General features: G+C 41.0%; 1 long non-coding RNA gene across 1 annotated transcript; it reads left to right on the top strand.

The window, feature by feature from the left end:
* Window positions 1-987: 987 nt before the first annotated feature.
* Window positions 988-1,384, top strand: LOC127662214 (uncharacterized). The gene is made up of 3 exons (XR_007972866.1): window positions 988-1,010; window positions 1,114-1,232; window positions 1,339-1,384. It is a non-coding gene; the product is annotated as an uncharacterized LOC127662214 (long non-coding RNA).
* Window positions 1,385-25,583: the final 24,199 nt, after the last annotated feature.

Genomic DNA, 25,583 nt, shown 5'->3' with positions numbered 1-25,583 from the left:
TGTGCAATGAAGAGATCCATACAGTTCAACAACAACAACAACAACAAAAACAGGCAAGGCATCAACACAATACAGATTGACAATGAAAAAATAAATAGGAGTGACTGAGGTTGCTGTGTTTATTTCGCTACAGTGCTTGATTTCCGTATTTCTACTTTCCAAGCGTGCAATTGGATGAAATACAATGACGTCATCCAGTTCCAACCAACGGAATCAGTTTATGTTTTGTGTCAGTGAAAGTAACCAATAGCATTACCTGAAAACTTTAGAGGCGGCACATTTTGTTTGTGGATGGGTGTTACCAGTATGTATAAAACAAAAGATATCTAAAATATACAGGTTAGTAAAGGTACGCCGTATCCTATTTACAACGCTAAGATGGCTTGCAAAAGAACGCTGGAGTTTTACGGAGAGCAGAGTAGAGATGTTACTCCTTTACGCCCGGACAACGTGGCTTTTCAAACTCCGAGTCCGAACGAAAACCGACTGGTGAATATGGTGAATGCAAGTTTGAAGCGGATATTTGAAAAGCTGGAGACGATGGACAAGAGATTGGTTAAGATGGAGGCGGACATCGATGAGCTCAAAGAGGCAAGAGAGGAGCCTGCTTCGAAGAAATTAAAGAGAGCTGGGAATAAATCTGTTGCGGTAAGTTATTTTATTTATTTTAGTTTTTAAGTCACAAACATTTTGCGGTGTCCGCTTAACTTTGTGTGCTTTATTTATTAATGTATTTGAATTGAGCTCTCATACTATTTTGGATTTTTACAGGAAGCTGTACGCAGATTGCACAATGGGGAAAACAACACACACAAATATGACCCACAGACAAGGTATATCTTTAAAACTATTGTTTCATAACAGTCCTTTCTTCTAAATTATATTTTTAATCAACCTTCTTTAATTACTGCTCCACAGTCTATCCTCCCCCCACAACCTCGAGGTCACAACCTATCTCTTTAATAGCGTCTCCATGGCTGTACTGGACGTAGATCCTGCTGTTGTTAAAGGTAAGTCACAAGAGAATATACCAAGACTACAACTATTTAACTGTATAGACTAGTTAGTTATAAATAAACACATTCTCCCTGCTCACTATCTCCCTCTCTCTAGCATCCTGCAAGACATATTTTGAAACTGTTCGAAGGGGTTACAGGATGGCCCAAGATGAGAACAAAGAGAAGATGGAGGACAGCAGGATCATTGCTCGCACGAGACAAAGAAAAAGAAGAGTAAGTATCAATAAATATAAATCTCAGTAAAAGACTAAAAGGCTCCCATACCAACCCATTTGATATTTTCAGTAGTTTAATTTATTTTTTCCCTCCCATTTTGCAGCTGCTGAGCAGCAGGACTGGTGTTCTCCAGACAGAGGAAGAGGCAGCTACCCAGATAGCAAGAAGTCGGCGGTCCGCTGGCGGTGCGCCGGCGGCAGTAGAAGCGGCAGAATGGCGATATCGCAAACACGTTCGCCGGCGGTCCGCCGGCGGCAGCCGCTTTAAAGCGGCAGCCGCCTTCCTACCGCCTCGATACGCGGACGGCCCGCTGGCCAGCCGCCGCCACGCCGTTATATCGAAGGCGGACCGTCGGAGGCAAACGCTTTTTCGAGCGATCTGTCGCGCTTATTGTATATATATATATATATATATATATATATATATATATATATATAATTATATTTATAGCATGCAGTTTATCAAGAATAATGATTGATCAAACCAGACAAATTTCCATTTGGCGTTTTAATTCCACATTTCAAAGTACAGTAACTGTCATTGAAACAAGATGTCAGATCACTGAAATATAAATAACAGAAAAATACAAACATTATATATACACACACAAAAGAACATGCAGGTTTCCAATTTCTTTTTTTTTAAAAAACACTATTGTAACACTTACAATAATTGTTAATAATATAAAGAGGTCAGCTCTGGGATGAAAAGAATTACCAGTAAACACAAGCAATGAGGATATTTGGTACCAAATAAAGTGCAGGATACCAAATAAATTGAGGTATAACATCATATTTACAAGTCATTTCTAACAATAGGTTAAGTGGTAATAATTTAGAGTAAAGCTCTGGAGTAGAATATACCATTATAACTGCAATGCTGACTTGTGGCACAAGGATTTACAAGCTATATGTAACAATAGAATAACAGTTAAACACTGTGATGGAATGAAAGTAGAATTTTTGGTACTAGTTAATGTGCAATATCAAGTATCAGAGGTATGAAATAGGATTTACAAACTATAATAGAATTGTTAAGCACTGACGGAATGAAATAAGACAATACTAAAGTCACGGTAAGTACAATATTTGATACCAGATAATGTGCAAATATCAAGTATTAGATGTATAATCTAGGATTTACAAGCTATATTTAAAAATAGAATAGTTAAGCACTGTAACAATGAAATAAGCAGCAAATTGTATATGAAATAATTGAGATCTTTGGTATCAAGGAATGTGCAGGATAACAGGTATAATATACATTTTGACATTCAACTTACACATGACAACAAGTGGGAATAAATATAATTAACAGCAGAAAATCTGGCTGTAGAGAACACAGCCAATCAGAATGTCTGGAGAGGTTGGGGACTTCTGGGCTAAGAATCACCGGTTTTCCCCGACCTCCAGAATGAGGCAGTGCAAATTGGCATATCTTCAGTGATTCCTCGTGCGCCTGTATAAAAGGACAAACCATCCCATATTCATCCAAGGAGCTGCCCTCAAAGCAGGGTCACGAGAAAAAAAAAAAAAAAAAAAAAAAGAGCAATTTCCACAGTGAACAGTGTGGATTGGGTGAGTGTAGTCTGACACTTTTAGCAGGCTTTTTTAGGGGTCTTGATGTTACTGACTGCAGGATAAAGAAAGGGTTCCAGTTGTCAGTGATGCTGGGGTGTCAGTAGTCATCCTAGGTTTAAGGGGTCGGCTGTGGGTCCCTCTCAGCTGTGCGGCGCCTTTTCCACCTTCATGTTCAGATGCTCCTTTCAGGTAACGCGTAACGTTAACCTGGATCGCCTCATCAGTGGCATCCTGTGTTGCCGGGTTCTTCCGGATGGCTCCTGTAGAAAATAAAGATCGGTTATTCCATTTGAATGGCATAAGGTCATACACATCTACTTAAATATAAAAAAATATCCAACTTACTTTGAACAATGGTCTTCAGGAACATGTCTCTAAAACATGCTTTATCCCCTACACCAGTCCAGGTTGTATTGATGGAAAGGTGATTAGAGAAGATACTCTGAAGCATTCAGCCACACGGTTGTCTTTAGGTCCCTCCCACATTTGATTGCCAAAACCGAAGCTGAAAATACAAAAAAAACATGTTACAAATTACATTTCTCTGAAGCTTCTCATAAATTTAAAATGTGACAGGCTGTGGATTCAGACTGTAGAATATGCAGTGTACGATCTTAATTGTACTTTTTAGATTACCCTATACCGTTATAAACGAAATCGGCACACTTACAAATCGTTGCTGGAGCTCTTTATCCTGCCTCAAACTGTTGTCAAGCAACGCCAAATGTTCCTGGGTGTCTAGGGGAGTAACAGATCCCTGTCAGGGATAACTCTCCAACAGACACATTGGCACTGAAACGTTGCAGCATAGCATTTTGTCGTCCATGCTACGCACAACATCGCCAAACTCCCAAGACGTCGCAGCATTAGGGTTTGATCTGCACCTACTGGGGTTCCCAGAATAAAAGAATAAAGTAGTCAGTCCTGGACCTTCAAATACTAAACTATGACATTTATATCTAGGTCTACTACATGTACAGGTGGCCCCAGTAGGAATTAAACCAACAACCACAGGTGTTGTTTGCAAGTTGTACCCGATTGCCCAGTCGCGAGCAAATGTCTTCAACATTGTCCCAACTTGCTTCACCTGCTCTTGAAGCGAGCAGCTGTCATCTGGGAAGTAACAATATATTGATTAGCAATACACTAAATATAATAGTAATATAATATAACCACAATTATCATACCAGTAACTTTCCCTGTAATTTCTATCCACAGTATGTTATGCATGGCATACAAGTTCATAATGAAGAACCCTTATGATAACATCAATTTAATTTTTTCTTGAAGCAGAATATCTGTTTGGAAAGGGAAAAAGAAAATGAAATATTGGTATACAGATTTTGGTTGATATATCATACTGTACAGTGAAATGTGCTATTGTTATATCCCTACTCACCTGAAGGACGGATAGATCAGGCAAATCTCCAGTCAGGCCTTTGTAGAGTGTGTGCTCCTGCATATCCACAGGTATTTTATTTCAAACATGCAACATATTGTAATAAATCTACAATATTCAGCCTTTACCTTACACCCTCGGTTGTTGCTCTACACTTATTATATTAAATACTTATTTATATAGCTTGCTCACTGTATAATCATGATAGCCTAATACTTATAACACAAGATTGCATCTTAAACGAATGACTGAGTTGAAAACTTGAATAAGAACGCATTTTACACAGAGGGGACCAGCTAGGGAAACTTACCTGCCTACAATAACTGTTTTCATTTGAGTTACATTAATCATGAATAACCTTAGCCGAGTCCCCAGGAACATCGGGCTATTAAAGTAACAAGCCTATAACTGCGGTCTTATTAATTCTAGCTTCACCATACACTCAAACTGTGAGGTTTATCTGCTTTCCTTATGGACCTGCTTTCCTTATGGACCTGAAGCACAATGCCCTGACAGTGACTTCACCGGTGTCCTGATCTTTATTAGAAACTGAGAGGAGACCAAGTTAATATAATTGATATCACAATTATCACAAAAATTAACAAACAGTCTGCTTTAAAACTAAGAAAAACAAGCTTCTATACTAACGTTACATTAAAAATGAACACGTGGCGTAACTAGCTTAGCCGCTATATGCCGGCACACCACATTAAATTAAAATACTTACCCTTGTAGTTGTGCAGATAACTCGATATGTAGAGTTTAAAGCCCTTGTCCCTCTTGCTTGTCGGAGCAGGGGACCAGGCATCAACAATGCGATGAACATCGCTGATGCGTATTTTCGGAAGATTCTGGAGACGCCGAGTAAAAACAGACATTTTGGGCGACGCTCAAGTAAACCGGAAACAGATTTGCCTACAGCGGAACTTCACTGTTCAGTCTTTGTCATGTGTTTTAGCAATACATTTTTAACATTTATAATGCGTTTAGATTTTTTTATTGCCTTTACAGGGACTTTAACACTTTCTTAAACATTTGTACAGGTCATAATTGCAAAACCTGTAAAAGGTAAAATAACAAAAAAAATCGAGGTTGGAAAAATGTAGACATAAACGAAATTTCTAGCTAACTGTGAAACCAGAGGATAATTTCGCTTTTCACTGAGTTTATCCTTCACGTCAAAACAGGGATTTTCATGTTTATGATAGATATCACCATGGTTGCAAATTAATAAAAAATAATTAAAGTATAGGCTACCCGATATTTTGGCCATGTTGCAGATGTCTTTCACTGTTCACTGATAGTCAGGCATTGGTGAAAAGTCTAACTTCATCAATTTATTCTGCTAAATTGTTCATACCCTGTATTAAATATCTATTTTAAAACCTAATCAGAATCAGAAAGATATTTATTGCCAAGTAAGTTTTACAAAAAGGAATTATTTTTGGTTTATTGGTGCATGTCTCAATGTGCATCAATCAAATAAATGTAAACAATTTTCACCTGTTTTAAATAATTCAATATATTTTCATATATTACTGTATAATCGCTTCAGAGTTTCAAAGTAATTTAAATGTCATTTCCTAAACCTTACCTTATCATGGAATCAAGAGTCAAGAATCTGTTATAAACCCTAATGGCTTTGGAGCAAAAATAATAATAGCCAACATGGCTGGTCGATTTTGAGAGTCTAAGCTGTCCTCGTATTTCAAAGCGGCTTGCCGTCGGCCAGCGGTCGATTGCAGCGAGGCAACCGCCAGAGAAAATGAAGCGGGCGACCCGCCGTCTGAATGCACCTATAGCCGACAGCTTGGGGACGGCGGCAAAACGAGCCGCGGCGGACATTTTTTGCTATCTGGGAAATGGGCGTGACGAATTCGGCGGCAAACGCTTCATCCCCGCCAGTGAGACGCACCTATAGCCGACAGCTTGGGGACGGCGGCAAAACGAAGCCGTGCGGACATTTTTTGCTATCTGGGAATCTGGAAGACTGCAACAGTTGACCAAATGTCTGAAGAGGAGGATGCCATCTTGGATGGAAAGACGGTGTGGGTTGTTCGGCCTCCAACCCGTAGTAAAGATTTGTCTGCGCTGTGTGGGGTGCTACAAAAAAGACTGGAAGCAGACCAGAAGTACTTAGGAACTCATCATCCACGAGTTGGTGCAGATCGAGTCACGGTGGAGACCACAGAAGCTGGCCTGTGAATTATTTTAGCATTACGCATCTAAATATTTTTCTATAGTATAATTTGAATATTCTGTTGTTGTTTTTATATAGTATTTATTTTATATAGTATTATTTATAGATTGTATTATATATAATTCTATTTAGTTTTCTATATATACTGCATTTATATATTTTATACAATTCCACATTGGTATCTCTATATTTATATATTGTATTATTTATATATTGTACTATTTATATATTCTAAAGTATTTGTATATTATATTGTTTTCTAAATATTATACACAGGCCTTACATATTAGATGGGGTTATATATTGGATGACTAATAGTAAAGTGTATTCTATGCTAACATATTTTTTATTTATAGAATTTTGATTGTGTGTGTGTATATATATATATATATATATATATATATATATATATATATATATATATATATATATATATATATATACAGTGGGTACGGAAAGTATTCAGACCCCTTAAATTTTTCACTCTTTGTTATATTGCAGCCATTTGCTAAAATCATTTAAGTTCATTTTTTTCCTCATTATTGTACACACAGCACCCCATATTGACATAAAAACACAGAATTGTTGACATTTTTGCACATTTATTAAAAAAGAAAAACTGAAATATCACATGGTCCTAAGTATTCAGACCCTTTGCTGTGACACTCATATATTTAACTCGGGTGCTGTCCATTTCTTCTGATCAACCTTGAGATGGTTCTACACCTTCAATTGAGTCCAGCTGTGTTTGATTATACTGATTGGACTTGATTAGGAAAGCCACACACCTGTCTATATAAGACCTTAGAGCTCACAGTGCATGTCAGAGCAAATGAGAATCATGAGGTCAAAGGAACTGCCTGAAGAGCTCAGAGACAGAATTGTGGCAAGGCACAGATCTGGCCAAGGTTACAAAAAAATTTCTGCTGCCCTTAAGGTTCATAAGAGCACAGTGGCCTCCATAATCCTTAAATGGAAGACGTTTTGGACGACCAGAACCCTTCCTAGAGCTGGCCATCCGGCCAAACTGAGCTATCGGGGGAGAAGAGCCTTGGTGAGAGAGGTAAAGAAGAACCCAAAGATCACTGTGGCTGAGCTCCAGAGATGCAGTCGGGAGATGGGAGAAAGTTGTAGTAAGTCAACCATCACTGCAGCCATCCACCAGTCGGGGCTTTATGGCAGAGTGGCCCGACAGAAGCCTCTCCTCAGTGCAAGACACATGAAAGCCCGCATGGAGTTTGCTAAAAACACCTGAAGGACTCCAAGATGGTGATAAATAAGATTATCTGGTCTGATGAGACCAAGATAGAACTTTTGGCCTTAATTCTAAGCGGTATGTGTGGAGAAAACCAGGCACTGCTCATCACCTGTCCAATACAGTCTCAACAGTGAAGCATGGTGGTGGCAGCGTCATGCTGTGGGGGTGTTTTTCAGCTGCAGGGACAGGACGACTGGTTGCAATCGAGGGAAAGATGAATGCGGCCAAGTACAGGGATATCCTAGACGAAAACCTTCTCCAGAGTGCTCTGGACCTCAGACTGGGCCGAAGGTTCACCTTCCAACAAGACAATGACCCTAAGCACACCGCTAAAATAACAAAGGAGTGGCTTCACAACAACTCCGTGACTGTTCTTGAATGGCCCAGCCAGAGCCCTGACTTAAACCCCATTGAGACCTGAAAATGGCTGTCCACCAACTTTTACCATCCAACCTCACAGAACTGGAGAGGATCTGCAAGGAGGAATGGCAGAGGATACCCAAATCCAGATGTGAAAAACTTGTTTCATCTTTCCCAAAAAGACTCATGGCTGTATTAGATCAAAAGGGTGCTTCTACTAAATACTGAACAAAGGGTCTGAATACTTAGGACCATGCGATATTTCAGTTTTTCTTTTTTAATAAATGTGCAAAAATGTCAACAATTCTTTGTTTTTCTGTCAATATGGGGTGCTGTGTGTACAATAATGAGGAAAGAAAATGAACTTAAATGATTTTAGCAAATGGCTGCAATATAACAAAGAGTAAAAAATGTAAGGGGGTCTGAATACTTTCCGTACCCACTGTATATATATATATATATATATATATATATATATATATATATGTCATGTGCCCAGTGTCATTTACAAATAATAAAAATAACAAACTCAACTTTGTTTATCTGATTGTCTCTACATTATAACCATGAACACCAATGATAATAAATATTAATAATGAGTAACAATAAACCCAAATGAGGCCTTAAACTGGACCAATAGTGTGGGGTTTTAGAGGAGGGGTTTAGAGGAGGGGGAAAGCATTCAGCACCCAATCCTATGTAAAATCTCTGACCAATTGAAGGAGGCCACTGCCTTGTGTCCCAAAGGTGTGAAATGCTAATATTCCCTGGCATTGACCCCGACCGGGGGATTATTCACCATGGTAACTGATGGCCCTAGTGGCTCCCTGCTGTGCCCCAAACTTGGTACATATCCAGGAGTATTCGGGATTGTGTGACGGACAGCAAACTCCCGTACACATCCGTTTATTTGTGGAGTACACAGGAGTACTCAGGAGTTTTACATGCCCGATTACAGTTCTTTTCACGCAGTGACACATCTGGAGAACTCTGCATTCTGTTGTGCTCATTCTGAATGCAAAAGTGATTTATTCTTTTTATGCTGCCATCAGCAGCAATACTTTAAACAATTGTAAATTAGTAGTAGTAGTAGTGCATGCCCCTTGGAACATCATCCTGTTCTAAACACAGGCATGAAAAAGGGCCTTAGGTTTGCCATGGGCTGGTGTCATGGGGTTGTTTGGTTAGGGTTGCCTTCAGAAGAAAATAAAGTAACACTACACTAATAAGTCATGAGTACAGTGTCAGACGCATAATTATTTTACTGATCCTAATGATGTGTACTAAAAGGTTTTAAACTTAAGTCTTCTTCATGCATTGATGCACAGTCATTTCTGTTTTCTCAGGTTGGTACAAGTGGCTGATTACCTGCAACGTGCAAAATATGCCATCAATTTATTATACACATTAATGTTTGGAGAAAACAATCAGTGCTTTCAAGCTTTTGTTGTCAATCACAGAGAAGCACTTCAGCAAAATACATTGTGGGGCACATTGGATACTTACTTCAAGCTTTCAAGCTTTCTACATCTTAAATATTAATTATCCAAAGAAGTGTTCCCTCAGTTACAGACGGTAACTGAAGCAGACAATACATTTCTACCTTTAGATCATTATTGTAATTTGCCTCTCTTATTTTGTGTGTGTATGTGTGTTCAGGTAAACAGTATATGTTTACAAGGACTATTCACTAGCACTTTTCAAGATTATTCACATGTAATTATGCTGTAAACATGGTTTATGAGGACACATCAAGTGCCAAACGTATGACAGAATGCGCTTCTGAGTCAGCATCTTGAGCGGGAGTCTGTGCAGGGCCCGGTTCAGCACTCACTGGTCCAGGATTGGCTGCAACCCACCACCTTTCTTTGGCAAGATGAAGTAGGGGCTGTAGAACCCCTTCTTCATCTCGGCTGGAGGGACAGGCTCTATCTTGTCATTCTGCAGAAGGACTGCGATCTCAGCATGCAGGGCAGCGGAGTTCTCGCCTCCCACTGAGGTGAAATGGACACCGCTGAACGCAGGCGGGCGGCATGCAAACTGAATCGCATAGCCAACCAGCGCGATGGGTTGGAGAGTACTAGCCAAACTCTAAGCGAGGGGCACCAAGGGGATAAACGCATTTGATGTACCTGCAGGTAGAGCCTTGCGGCAGCGAGAACCCTTGTATCCCAAGCTCATGGCTGTGCTGATGGGTACATCAAAGCACTTACCTCCCTCCACTTACCCACCATAGTACCGGTCATCAACGGTGGAGGAGGCTGAGTGCCCTCACGTATCGTCAAGACCGCCTGGCAGTGGGTGTGTGTGTGCCGTAGCCAGATGCGCAAATGCGGTGAGCTCACATTCGTAGTGCCCTGGCTGTAAGTGTTCGATGTACTGCGATCATGAAAAAGACGGCCGTAACACTGGATGTATGACTCAGGGAGTGAGGAAACCACTCTTTTTTTTAAATGTGGGTACCACAGCCCCTTGGACATGCGATGAAATCAAAACAAAAGGGAACAAAGAATTCTCCTCCATTGGGGGACAGAGTGGTCTGTATACCAGCTTCCTTCCTGGGTCGTCCATCTCAGGGGCACTTTGAGGCCTTCCTTGGGCTCTTACCACCAGACTGTGAGACGGGGACTCTATGCCGGGGCCAAGCGGTTGGCTCGGACTGTGACGGAGCCGTCTGAGTTGCCGCCGCATGGGGGCGCCCTCAGTGGTGAGCAGACGGGTTGTGGGACCTTGAACCATGCCGGGGCAGGATGTGTTGGATGGCCTCCGTCTGCTTCTTCACCGCTAAGAAATGCTGGCCAAAATCCTCAACGGTGTCGCCTTATAGGCTGATCTGGGAGATAGGAACATCGAGAAAGCGGACCTTGTCGGCGTCCTTCATCTCAACCAGATTAAGCCATAGGTGGCATTCCTGGACCACAAATGTGGACATCGTCTCCCCCAGAGCCTGCACCATGACCCGGCACCCAGATGGTGAGATCGTAAAGCGTAAAAACTTCCTGCTTCAAATGCAAGCAATACATGACTCATTTCTAATTAGAAATTTCTGTTAAAGGCTGTCACCCCTCCCCGCCCATTTAAACACACACACCAAGAATGTCAATGCAGGAGACAGGAGAAGAAACTGTGGCTGTCTGAGAGATATCAGCCAAATTTTCTGTAATACAATTTGGCTACCTTAACCAGTGTTTCCCAACCACTGTGTCCACTAGTGTGTCGTGAAAGATTGTCAGGTGTGCCATGGAAAATAATCAAATTCCTAAAAATAAATAAATACCGTTTTTTCCCCGTATTTTAGAAGAAGGTTTATTGTTGTGTTTGGATAAGTAAAATGTATAGAGTCTGTAAATATACGATCTGAAGTCGGAGAGTTCAGAAACCGAACTGGAATGAACTAAAACTCTGATTAGTAGTGAATATAAGCGCATGCCAAGAAAAAACGGTCAAATTAAATGTTTTGAATTAAAACAAAGGAGAAGGCAGCTGCTATGTGATCACTGATTGGTTCCTGCTAACACAGCGTGCACATGCGCAGCTCATTCATGTCTATGTCCGCTGGCGTGCAGTCAACGGAATGTGCTGCTCCTCTCAGCCGCTCACTGAAAAGAGCAGATGCAGCGGGGAAGTAAGACCTCACGCTTGCAGTACTGGCGATATTTGGAATTTGGAAAGTTGCTAAGGTTTGTCCAAAAAGTCACTAGATTTGTCGCTAGTCGCTTTTTTGAAAAAATGTCGCTAAAGGGGTCTGAAAAGTCACTAAACATAGCGACAAAGTCGCTAAGTTGGCAACAATGGTTTTGACACAAACTAGGACTTTAAATAAAATAATCCTATGGTTTATTTTAAGGTTTTCTTAATTATATATAATATGTTTCTCATACATACAAGATACCTCAGACAAAGCTTTGATGTCCTGACCATTATTAACAAAAATTGTCTCATCATCATTATAAGCAGTTTGGATAATCCTTGAACTCTGAGAGAGACCATGCATAATAAAACCAGTTAAAGATGTGCATATCTTAAAAACTAACAGTTCAGTTGTCCAGATAAAGGACAACCCTGCCTTATACCCCTTGTGACTGGAATTGGCCTACTCAACCCACTGCCAAGTTTTACAAAACACGAGTCATCAATATACAGCAATTTCACCCATTTTTGAAACCCTTCACCGAAACCAAACGCTTTCAATACATTAAAAGATAAGGATATTAAACCAACTTTCATGTCAAAAACATTCCAGATGTCCAAGATATCCCATTTTTCAGAGTTACCACCGTCATGTCGGGTTTTTTCTGAAGAGGACTGTGGCATCATCGTTCCATGTTTGTTTTATTCCAAGCGTGTTGCCCTCATATGTTTCAGGTGCAGCTTGCATGCGGAATCATAATTTCCATGGGAACCCTGATTGTTTCCATAGGAACGCTGATCATGCCAAGTTTCAGTTGCGAGCGCCACCTGCCCCGTTTTTGTTCATATCTATATTAATCCCCTTGTGTCTCATGTCCTGTGCTGGATTGTTAAATGCAGTTAAATGTTGAATATATAATGTTGCTCAGTGTTGACAGAGTTTTGATCATTGTTGTTTGATGTTGAGTACTAACCTCTGTAGCGAATCAGCTCTATGAAATATTAATAATCAATCATAACTTGTTATAATCGATCATGAATATTTGGATCAGTTAATCGGGTTAACTTGATGTAGCTACATTAACATTACAACCAAATGCTCGGTTCATCCCGTGAACACTCAATATTGGTTATTAATTAATTAATTAATAGAAAGGTACATTTCTGGGGCATGGGAAATGTCTTTCTTACTACTTATTAAGAGCAAGTAGTCAAAATCTATGATTAGTGACTTTAGATATGAGCTCGAGACACAGACAACTTTACATGTGACATGAACAAGACTTTATTAACTAGACTAAACATTTAAACTACTCTAACATACATATACATACATTCATACAGTTTACCAAGGGAAAGAGGGCTGAAGCAGAATACAGGAAGGCAAGAAGTTATAGCATTGTTTGAAGTTCAGCAGATCAACAGCCTGAGCAAACCATCATATTAGTTCTGACACGCCTTTTTAGAAAGGGGTGAGGATACTTAATGTATCAAATAATGAGACTAAGTTTGATACTTGCATGTCCCATTTGAATTAAACTGTCCTGATGCAATTGTTGAGGCTCCAGTTGATCTTTGATGATGTTGTCTTGATGAGAGAGAGAACCAGTGGGGGTCAGATTGATCTTTGGTGAATGGAAAGACAAGGCCATAGCCTGGCGCATGCTTGGGAGTCCTTGGGGCCTTCTAGTTCAGCATCATTCAGCAAGAGAGTGAGAGAGCACAAGGCTCAGAGGGCAAGAGAGGCAGGAAGCAAGAGGAGCATAAGAGAGCCGAAGAGACGAGAGCGAAGGTCCGTTGTTGGTGCAATTTATGCCCTTAGAAAACGTGTCCCACCTCTCATTGGCTCGACCAATAAGAAGAGTGGAAGTTTCAGGCGGAATTTGGTTTATGGCCCTTTGTTCTGAGAGGGGTGGTAGCCGATGAAGAAACTAGAAAATCTTCTTGTAATACTAATATGTTGTTGTTATCGACATATCATGTACACAGTCATTTCAATCTTCAAAATACCAAGTTATAGAGACCAAATATGCCACACATATAATTTCGGTTAACCATGGTATGCAAAGTCTGAAACATTAACCCATTAGAGTTTGCAAGAAAACATAGATCAACAACACTTAGGAAAATCCTGATATGGAACATTAGATACATGTTAATATTTTTATCACATGGATATATATAGGATATACAGGATTAAAAAGGGTTAATTTCTCCTTCTCAGTAATTGAGAGTTGGCCATCTCTGCACATTCCTTTGGAGGTCGTAAAATTCTCCTTCCATTGGGACAGGAGAATGATTCCTTTGTCAAGGCTCATTTGCATGTTTATGACCGGGTTTATGACAGTAAGAGATTTTGGGCTGAATGACTCAAAAGATAGTAAAACATAGCGTAATATCATTCTACAGAGATCTTATATTCGAATTCAGCTCGGAAAAATTGTAAGGTTTAATTTGATACCAAGAAACGTGTATTTGGTACACTCAAGAAGGAATATACACTCTTCGGCTATTAAATATCAAGCCTCAGAGCTTTCTACACAAATGAAAACAATTCTACTAGTTTTGATCTAACATCAGACACACAAAACATACGGGGATTAAAACATATTTCACTAGAAAATACATTTCTAAGTTTAAAACTGAAAACACACACATTCTCTGTTGCCAACTTTTCACGTGCCCTTTTCTCACGTGGTGAAGCACAGAGTCTCACATGTGCGGGGTTTTTAGAAAGCACCACGAGGATCCTCTGTCAGTGGTTCCTTGTCTCTTTGTCAATACATTTATTGTGCTTGTGGAGACTGGTTGGCGCTATTTCAGTAATTAGGGGAGTTTTAAAAGTGGGGTTTCTTATTCATGAATCTGCAGAGGCCACTGATCCTCCGCCATACCTTACAGTCCCCCTTTTTCGCCAGGTGGTGTCCTTGTTGGAGACATCATCGGACGACAATCATCACAATGGCGGATGGCAGGTGAATCATGAGGGTTTTGTAGCAGGTGGTTGTTCCACGGTGGGTGATGTAGACAGTAGCCACATCCAGGTCTCTGCAGCAGGTGCAGAGGCAGCAGGTGCCTTGACAGTGTGTCACCTGTCATTATGAAGTCAGTTCGTTTGAGGCAGGTGCTTGTTTTGTGGCTGCAGGGAGTGGTTATGGGCATTGTGTAGTGTGGAGAGAGTTTCAGACTGACCTAGTACTGGTAGCAAAAGGGCAGCAGGTGGCCGATCGCCCTTGGTTCGGCACCCAGTCACCAGGTGTCTGAAGTCTGCAGTGTTACTCTGCTCTGGCAGCAGTGCTGACTTGAGCTTGCCTGAGTGGTGTTGGGCAAGAGTCAGAGGTTTGTTCTTCCCAGTACTCCTCAGGGGAGTTCTGTTCCAGGAGCTCTCTTGCTAGTGCTAGCAGCTCTTGTAACCCATAAACAGGCTTTCCTAACTGTCTTTGTGCAGCCTCTGTTTGGCACCTGTTTGAAAGGTGTACAGGAGGATGTTGTTGTAGACTGCTGTGGGACGTCCTGTGGTGTTTGCTGGGTGAGGATGTTCTTTTCCATGGCTTCTCCCAGCGGTTGGTCTTGTGTCTAGATCTATGGCCATGGTGACGGTTCTGCCCTCTGCTGGCTAGTAGCGTTTCGTTGAAGGCTCTTGCATTGTGGCAATGCTGGGTGCCTTCTGGTACCAGCTTTGGATTCTGGATTTTGCAGTTCATAATCACTGGGGTCTTACAAACTCTTTTTGAGGAGGTCTTGTGTTTGTTAAAGGCCTTCTGTGTCAGGTCACGCAGTTGTTGGATAGGCATTGTGTGGGGGCAGGCCATAATGCCTAAATGGTGACTTACCATAGGATGGAGGTTTCGGAGGAAAAGGCTCTTGAAGCTGGCGTCCTCCTCCATCCCAGGTATGTTGCGAGCTCGAGTAAGCTCGTCTGAGTCTGTGGTAGTAAACATAGGGAGTTTCATGCCGACCCTGTTTGGTGTCTAGGGCAGCGATCAGTCCGTTGTTAGACTCTGAGAATTCCCTTATGATGGCTTGTTTCAGCTGCTGGTAGTTAGACTGGATGTTTTCTGGCTGTCGAGCCAGAATGCGTCGCAACTCTGGGCTGGATATGATCCAGATCAGATGGAGTCTATCTTGATGGTTCACACTCATCAAAGACTGCAGGTGAAAGTCAATGTCTCGCAGGTAAGCGTGGACGTCGTGTTATCCTGCAAGCTCTGGTGTAAATGCAGGGATATGTCTGGCCATTCGGTTGAGGTCTTTGAGTGTTGCTACACGTGTCGTTTCAAGATTCGTCTGAATCAATCCTTTTCCTTCCGTGGCTGCAGAAGCTTTAAGGAAACTGTCCGATGACGTGTTAGGCAGAGGGGTTTGTCTCCCCCCTTTGTAACTCTGTGCTTGGCTGGGGGAGGTTTCTCTGCTGATTGCAAGTGGGGGAGTGAGATGTTTCTCCTGCTGTGGTTCCTTTTGCAGCAGGTAAGAGTGTCTCAGTTCTCGTTGGACCATGTCAAGTTCATCTTTGGTGTTGTCCAGCTGCTGGGTCAGCACTTTAACTCCAGCTCTGGACACATTCAGTTGACCTTCACAGGCCATGATTCTGGCATCTTTGTCCAAGAGTTCAGAATTTGCTGTTTTTTAACAGTGAATCTTTGTGAAAGAGTACCTTTTCCAGGTGCTCTCTGGCTGTCTTTTCGAACTGCTCTTGTTGTTTAGCAGCTGTCAGAGCCGTTTGAAGTCTGTGGATTACCTCCTGTGACTCCCTTCTGCCAGGGTCCTTGTGAATGTCCTGAGCCTCCATCTCTAGCTGGTCTATGCGGTTTTTAGCATGTGTCAGCTCCGTTTGGGACTCAGTGATCTGGCGTTTGAGGTTGTTTACCTCCTGTTTCAAACCTGTGAGGTTGTGGGCCAGGACGATAACCTCAGTCAGATATTTGTGCTCATACCTCTGGTTTGAGTCGTCTGTCATTAGTTCTTTTCCCTCGTTTTCCAGTTGCTTTTTGTTCTGTTGCTGAAGGTCGTCAGCAGCCATGGATAAAAGGGTGTTCCTCAAAACACCTAGCCAGTCCTTTTGGCCTGCCATCTGGGCAGTTAGGCTAAGCATCTGCAACATTTTTGGCACACTTCTGGTGAGAGTAAGGGCAAGAGACTAATGCAAGATCAAACAGAATTTGGAGCTAAAGGCAAAGTGAGACAGCAAGGTGTATAATGTACAGCTAGGTTTTGCTAGGTGTGGTTAACAATTGAAATGTGTTCCTGATTATTACTATCTTAGCTGCAAATAGCAGGATGCTCAGATTTGTGTGGATCTGAGTGGCTTTGCTAAAAGAGCGTAAGCCTAGATTTAATAAATGACTTAAGATGTTTCTTTGGGTCAAATTATTTATCAGCACTTACTGATAGCATACAACAGGCTTGATCTTTGAACACATGAAGAGGAGAAAGAAAGAGGAAGAAAAGAGCTTTCCTATTAGATTGTGTCTATTAGTGGTGCTCAAAATTATGCCATAGAAATCGTCTAGATTACTAGTGTAGCTGGCTCATAAAATTTAAGTAACTTGTTGCAAATAAACACAAAATCGAGAAGAAAAGTATGTCTAGTTACTTTTGCAGTTTTATGGGGAAATAAACTACACTAGACCAAGAGGGTTAAATGGGAAAATGAATAGCTGACTTCTATTATTAGTAAAAATAATAAAAAGACTTGAAGAAGTGATTAAAATAGCAGAATAACCTTGTATTGAGAATAATCAATAGCACTTATGATCAACAATTAGATTTGCTTTGGGCATCATTCTATAGTTGGTCACAGCTGTTGCGTGTTCAAGACCACACAATGTGTTTGTCCCTCTATAAAGTTTAGTCAACGTGCCATTGAAAGTTCCCAATAACTATAAAAATGATTCTCTATCTAAACAGTTTACATGTAATTAAGTTTTTAGATTTAATTAACAAAGTAACTGCAAATTTAGCTGAACAGCGTTCAGTAAGGGATGCACCTGAAAGGTGCAGGTGAAGTTAGATGAGAAGAATTAAAGTTAAGGAAAGAGAAAGTGAGAATTCAGAAACCAGAAATGGGGTTAAAGGAAAATGGTTTAGATCACTTCACTCTGCATGCACACAAGCTGTAGATAAAGGCTTCATGTAAATTATGCTAGCAGCTAACTGTTGAAGCTATTAGTTAGCTTAGCCTAAGCTAAGGGGCTGCTAAGTTGGGTTAGCTTAGCCACCTAGGCTGGTTTGTTTACAAAATGGCGTCGGAAGGAAACACATGTGCTATCTGGAGTGAGCACTTCCTGTGACAAGTCGTTGTCATGGGAACCAGTGCACTTCAGAGTTTCAGTGAGTGAAACACAGTTTTGATCACCAGGAAGCTAAGCCTTTTAGATGCACAGATAAAGTTTAGATGAAGGACATCATTCTAACTATAATTTGTAAGGCCTTTATACTGTGAAAAGGGAGCATCGCCCAAATCTACATTTATATAACACTGTACTGAGATTTCTTCATCAGAAACAGGTTAAGCAATCAATTCTGGTACAGTTTACATGCCGCTGGGCTGAGATTCCTTCATCAAAACAGACTTACACTTTAATACTGAAATTAGGGTTTCTCCGCTAAAATCATATTACTCGTACACTGATGCCTTTTGAAAATATGCTTAAATGTGTTAAGACTCTTTCAGTTACAGTAGAGATGTCAATTCAAGCCATCACTTTATCCGCATCCAAACAAGCCAGCAACTAGTGAAGCAAATGCCGTTTCGCATGTCATGTCCTATTCTGACCGGAATTATTCAATGCACACTTTTAGGTTGACAGTGGTTCAAGCTCATAACCTTTGTTTAATCATGCCCGCATTCTCCACCATTATGTAGCGAATCAGCTCTATGAAATATTAATAATCAATCATAACTTGTTATAATCGATCATGAATATTTGGATCAGTTAATCGGGTTAACTTGATGTAGCTACATTAACATTACAACCAAATGCTCGGTTCATCCCGTGAACACTCAATATTGGTTATTAATTAATTAATTAATAGAAAGGTACATTTCCGGGGCATGGGAAATGTCTTTCTTACTACTTATTAAGAGCAAGTAGTCAAAATCTATGATTAGTGACTTTAGATATGAGCTCGAGACACAGACAACTTTACATGTGACATGAACAAGACTTTATTAACTAGACTAAACATTTAAACTACTCTAACATACATATACATACATGCATACAGTTTACTAAGGGAAAGAGGGTTGAAGCAGAATACAGGAAGGCAAGAAGTTATAGCATTGTTTGAAATTCAGCAGATCAACAGCCTGAGCAAACCATCATATTAGTTCTGACACGCCCTTTTAGAAAGGGGTGAGGATACTTAATGTATCAAATAATGAGACTAAGTTTGATACTTGCATGTCCCATTTGAATTAAACTGTCCTGATGCAATTGTTGAGGCTCCAGTTGATCTTTGATGATGTTGTCTTGATGAGAGAGAGAACCAGTGGGGGTCAGATTGATCTTTGGTGAATGGAAAGACAAGGCCGTAGCCTGGCGCATGCTTGGGAGTCCTTGGGGCCTTCTAGTTCAGCATCATTCAGCAAGAGAGTGAGAGAGCACAAGGCTCAGAGGGCAAGAGAGGCAGGAAGCAAGAGGAGCATAAGAGAGCTGAAGAGACGAGAGCGAAGGTCCGTTGTTGGTGCAATTTATGCCCTTAGAAAACGTGTCCCACCTCTCATTGGCTCGACCAATAAGAAGATTGGAAGTTTCAGGCGGGAATTTGGTTTATGGCCCTTTGTTCTGAGAGGGGTGGTAGCCGATGAAGAAACTAGAAAATCTTCTTGTAATACTAATATGTTGTTGTTATCGACATATCATGTACACAGTCATTTCAATCTTCAAAATACCAAGTTATAGAGACCAAATATGCCACACATATGATTTCGGTTAACCATGGTATGCAAAGTCTGAAACATTAACCCATTAGAGTTTGCAAGAAAACATAGATCAACAACACTTAGGAAAATCCTGATATGGAACATTAGATACATGTTAATATTTTTATCACATGGATATATATAGGATATACAGGATTAAAAAGGGTTAATTTCTCCTTCTCAGTAAGTGAGAGTTGGCCATCTCTGCACATTCCTTTGGAGGTCGTAAAATTCTCCTTCCATTGGGACAGGAGAATGATTCCTTTGTCAAGGCTCATTTGCATGTTTATGACCGGGTTTATGACAGTAAGAGATTTTGGGCTGAATGACTCAAAAGATAGTAAAACATAGCGTAATATCATTCTACAGAGATCTTATATTCGAATTCAGCTCGGCAAATCGTAAGGTTTAATTTGATACCAAGAAACGTGTATTTGGTACACTCAAGAAGGAATATGCACTCTTTGGCTATTAAATATCAAGCCTCAGAGCTTTCTACACAAATGAAAACAATTCTACTAGTTTTGATCTAACATCAGACACACAAAACAAACGGAGATTAAAACATATTTCACTAGAAAATACATTTCTAAGTTTAAAACTGAAAACACACACATTCTCTGTTGCCAACTTTTCACGTGCCCTTTTCTCACGTGGTGAAGCACAGAGTCTCACATGTGCGGGGGTTTTTAGAAAGCACCACGAGGATCCTCTGTCAGTGGTTCCTTGTCTCTTTGTCAATACATTTATTGTGCTTGTGGAGACTGGTTGGTGCTATTTCAGTAATTAGGGGAGTTTTAAAAGTGGGGTTTCTTATTCATGAATCTGCAGAGGCCACTGATCCTCCGCCATACCTTACACCTCACTCTCTCTCTGTCTAGTTGGTCCTGTCTCGTGTATCTGTTGGTTGCCTGCTTGTCGGGTGTGGGGTTGCCTTCCAGTTTTGCTGCGTGTCAGCTGGTCTTCTAAGGAGGATACCTCGTCTCTATTCTGCTATTGGGAATAAGATCGCCCATCTCATTCAGGCGTTGTTCTGCACCTCACTAAGCTTCAACGGAGGATTCTACAAATCTTTTTCTGACTTCCACAATTATATCACTTAAAACATAAAAAAAACTTAACTCTCTCATGTCCTACATTTGGTGCCTAAACATGACCTTTTATCGATTCCTCTGTATTTAAAATGGTAACACCCATATCTGGTGGAAAAATAGAATATCCACATCTGCACTCAAATTTGTTCCATGACTTAAAATATATTGCTCTTTCGACCACATTCCCCACTCTACCTCATTATCTATATCACTATGCGTTTCCTGCAGAAAATAATACTTTTTCTGTATTATTTCAGAGACTAAGGCACGCTTGCATCTATCTCTCCCATCATTGATGCTGAGTGAGCCCACCCTTATATTGCCAATGTAAAGATTGAAGAGGGAACCCAGAAAATGAAACAATAACATCATTTAAAGAAAAAGACTAATCATTTTGGCTAATCATACAGAAACTTTTTTGTTTTGTCTTTTTCCACTTTTTTGGCATTTTCTTATATTGTTGTGCTTTTTCAGGTGAAACAGTTTCTTTTTTTAGCTCAGAAGCTCAAACCCCATGGCTTTCTGAAGAATGGTAACCAATCTTACAAACTTTTCAACATCAGGGAAATATTATCTATATTAACCTGCCTTCCAAAGTATCATCTAGAAAACAGAGACAGAACCTTTTGAGAAATTCCCTGGGACTCGTTGAGTCTCCTTGTAAAGAGGACTCAATATCAAGAAGAGAAGCAGTCTCATCTGACAAGGCATCATCCATATCAAAGCACTCGTTATTCATTGTTGCCAGAGCACAGCTCTGACTTATTCATCTCCTGAGCAAATTCACTCCACTCATCTAGTGCATGGCTCCACATTCTCAAAATTTCTTCTGATATTATGTTCACCTGACAGAAACCTCACTATTACTGCTATTCTCAGCCTTATCGTCAGCATTAGTACCATGTTCAGAACTCACAGATTCTATCAAGATACCTGTACATCACTCTCTGAATGAATGTCTGCAGGTAATTCCGCATCAATATCAGATGGCCTTACCTTAGATTGACCAGCCTTCTTTTCTCAAATCATGTTTGCTGAGATCACAGCCACATCAGCTTCTGACCTTGACTGAATATTATCTCGCTCTCTGTGTGGGCAACTGAACCATTTGTTTCAATGGCTCCACATTCAAAGCAATGCAAATTCCCAGTGGTGGTATAAACCATGTATTTTCTCCCCTTGTGCTTTTCTCGAAACATGACTCTAAAAACATGTAGACCTGTCTCTTAATGGATTTAACACATCTCAGAGACGGGTGTTTAGACCCCAATAAGCTCTGAAAGCTCCAGCTGTTTTTCCAAAGCTCACATTCTCGATCCAATGATTAAAGATGTTGTTCTTTTAAAAAGACAATGTGGCAGTGGGGTGTGGTCAAGTGCCCATCTGGAGAGAGAGAAGCGGTAAGGGCACCTGTCTCTAATTACAGTGAGCATGGGGAGAGCAGCATAAAAAGAGCCACACTGCCAGCAAGGGGGAGAGAGTCTGAAAGCCTATTGTGAAGCCTGTTAGAAAGTGAAAGCTTATTGTGAAGCTAAGTTTATTGTGAAGATGGCGTGTTGTGGCACCCTGTGTCAGACAATAAAAGCCCACTAATCTGGGTTGAAGGAACCTATTTTTCTGTGTCCTTCTTGAAGTTCTCACAGACAACAACTGCATTATTCATGCAAGAGGCAGTGGAAATATTCTCGTGACCATACTCCTCTCCAACCACAATGAGAACATACTTCACCATAACACCTTCCTTGGGAACATTTGAGACAAGCAACCAAACAGGGTCAAGGCTTCTCATCTTGTATTTTTGTCAAAGTGAGTTAAAAATTCATAGACAGTTCTCTGTAATGCACTTGCTATCAAAATGCAATCAAGCCACCAGAAGTTATTTTATGAAAATGAATTTCCATCTTGAGTCGCAAGTTCGAATCCAGGGCATGCTGAGTGACTGCAGTCAGGCTTCCTATTTAACCAAATTGGCCCAGCTGCTAGGGTGGGTAGCGTCACATGGGGTATCCTCCTCGTTGTCACTATAATGTGGCTCTCGCTCTCAGTGGGTCACGTGGTGAGTTGTGCATGGATGCTGCAACCTCCACATGTGCTAGGTCTCTGGTAGTGCGCACAACAAGCTACATTATAAGATGTGTGGATTGACAGTCTCAGACGCGGAGGCAACTAAGATTCATCCTCCGCCACCCGGATTGAGGTGAGTCACTACACCACCACGAGGACTTAAAGTGCATTGGGAATTGGGCATTCCAAATTGCAGAGAAAAGGGGAGAGAACCCCCCTCACCAAAAAAACTAAAGAAAATGAATTTCCATGATTGCTACACTGGACCATACATTTGATGCTCTCTTGCACAGTAAATCAATACTTTCAGTCACTTTCTATTAAAGTTCACAAAGACTTACTTAATTCCCACACTTTAATATTTAATAAATTCTCAGACCTTGTAATGCCATTTCTCTCTAAGTAAGTATTTTGAACTGTGTAGTATAATTTCAATGTTTTTAATTCTTGGATGTATGGTTTTTATATTCTATAATAATTACTTCAAAAGTGGATTGATGGATGGATGGATGGATTGATATGCAACATATTTTGAGCTAAATCATCAATTAATATCTTTTGGTTTGGCAGTTATATCAGTGAGAGCTAAAGTAAAACCCTTTGAAACATGTCTGTCTTTACGCATTTATCGGGAGGTAAGGCAGAAAAGTATTATAAACTCAGCAATGTAAGGTTGATTCTTTGGAGTTGTTTAAGATTGTACTGCTTTCTATCTTTGTAGCTGGAATAAATAATTAATGGTCTGGTTGAATGGCTCTGTCTTGTCTAGCCCACAGCTCTGCACGTGTACCGTATTTGTGGGTTTTGTTCATGTTTTATGTCATGTCCTTTATGACCCTGCTCTTGGTTGTCCTCCAGATCCAATGTATTTTCATGATCATCTGTCAGATCCAGTGTGATCTCTTGGTTACCTGCCAGATTTAATGTGGTCCAAAGTGCCATCTGGTCCCCAGCCTCATCTGGTTCCCCGTAGTCTGCAGCATCCTCTGCCTTCCTTAATCTCCAACGCTTTCTGGTCCCCTGTGATCCCCTTCCCCATCTGCACTTTATAGCTCCATGGTACCCAGTTAGTGGAAGTTGTGCCCCTAGGCGATTTTTACCTATGCCTTGTGTGTTTCCGTGCCAGTCAGGGGGTCCACCAGAGGTGATAAGAGGCCTCCCAGAGCAGCTGCACCCCATAGTGACTGCACTAGGAGCCATCAAAAACGGCCCCCCATGGCAGGTGGATTGAACTGTAAATGGTTCTTTGTACATTCACATACATTGCAGGTGGATGCATTCTCGGTGGGCTCAGGTCCACCCCCCCCCTGTGTACCACTGACCATGTATTTGTCCGCTTACCTTCAAGAGACTGTTAATTGGTGCAACGACAATACTGAAGTTCTGTATGAAATGGCAGTACAAGTCACAACTCCCTCAAGGTGGTAGATTGAGGCCAGGAGCAGATGGCCTGTACCTTTGCCGTGTCCATCTGCACACTTTCAGGGCTGATGAAATACAGGGCCGGTCCCAAGAATATGGATGGAGATCTGGTGGAAATGACACTTTTTGGCTGTTAGGTAAAAGTGATGATCTTGGAGACATTGCAGGACCATCTTCATCTGCTGGATGTATTCATTCATATTGGAGGAGTAGATGAGTATGTCGTCACTGTACACCATTACAAGGCAATTAAATGTATTCCCAAAGGATCTCATTTATATACGCCTGGAAGACAGAAGGGCCGTAGGTAAGTCTGTATTGCATCACCTGGTACTCGTAGTGGCCAGTAGGGTTCATAAAGGTGGTTTTCCATTTGTCTCCCTTGCAGATATACAGGTGAAACTCGAAAAATTAGAATATTGTGCAAAAGTTCATTAATTTCAGTAATTCAACTTAAAAGGTGAAACTAATATATTATATAGACTCATTACAAGCAAAGTAAGATATTTCAAGCCTTTATTTTATATAATTATGATGATTATGGCTTATAGCTTATGAAAACCCCAAATTCAGAATCTCAGAAAATTTGAATATTACATGAAATCAATAAAAAAAAGGATTTTAAATACAGAAATGTCGGCCCTCTGAAAAGTATAATCATGCATATGTACTCAGTACTTGGTTTCAGGTCAGGCGAGTTTGCTGGCCAATCAAGCACAGTAATACCATGGTCATTGAACCAGGTTTTGGTACTTTTGGCAGTGTGGGCAGGTGCCAAGTCCTGCTGGAAAATGAAGTCAGCATCTCCATAAAGCTTGTCTGCTGAAGGAAGCATGAAGTGCTCTAAAATGTCCCGGTAGAGGGCTGCGTTGACTCTGGACTTAATAAAGCACAGTGGACCAACGCCAGCCGATGACATGGCTCCCCAAACCAACACAGACTGTGGAAACTTCACACTGGACTTCAAGCATCTTGGATTGTGTGCCTTTCCATTCTTCCTTCAGACTCTGGGACCTTGGTTTCCAAATGAGATGCAAAATTTGCTCTCATCAGAAAAGAGGACTTTGGACCACTGAGCAACAGACCAGTTCTTTTTTTCTTTAGCCCAGGTAAGACGTTTGACATTTGAAGCCCATGTCCAGGACCCGTCTGTGTGTGGTGGCTCTTGATGCAGTAACTCCAGCCTCAGTCCACTCCTTGTGAAGCTCCCCCACACATTTGAATGGCCTTTTCCTGACAATCCTCTCCAGGCTACGGTCATCCCTGCTGCTTGTGCACCTTTTTCTTCCACACTTTTCCCTTCCATTTAACTTTCTATTAATGTGCTTTGATACAGCACTTTGAGAACATCCAACTTCTTTTGCAATTACCTTTTGAGGCTTTCCTTCCTTGTGGAGGGTGTCAATGATGGTTTTCT

Source organism: Xyrauchen texanus, chromosome 22, assembly GCF_025860055.1.
Source record: "Xyrauchen texanus isolate HMW12.3.18 chromosome 22, RBS_HiC_50CHRs, whole genome shotgun sequence".
NCBI lineage: Eukaryota > Metazoa > Chordata > Actinopteri > Cypriniformes > Catostomidae > Xyrauchen > Xyrauchen texanus.
The sequence above is the reverse complement of the archived record's forward strand: the minus strand, read 5'-3'. Positions and strand labels throughout refer to the sequence as shown.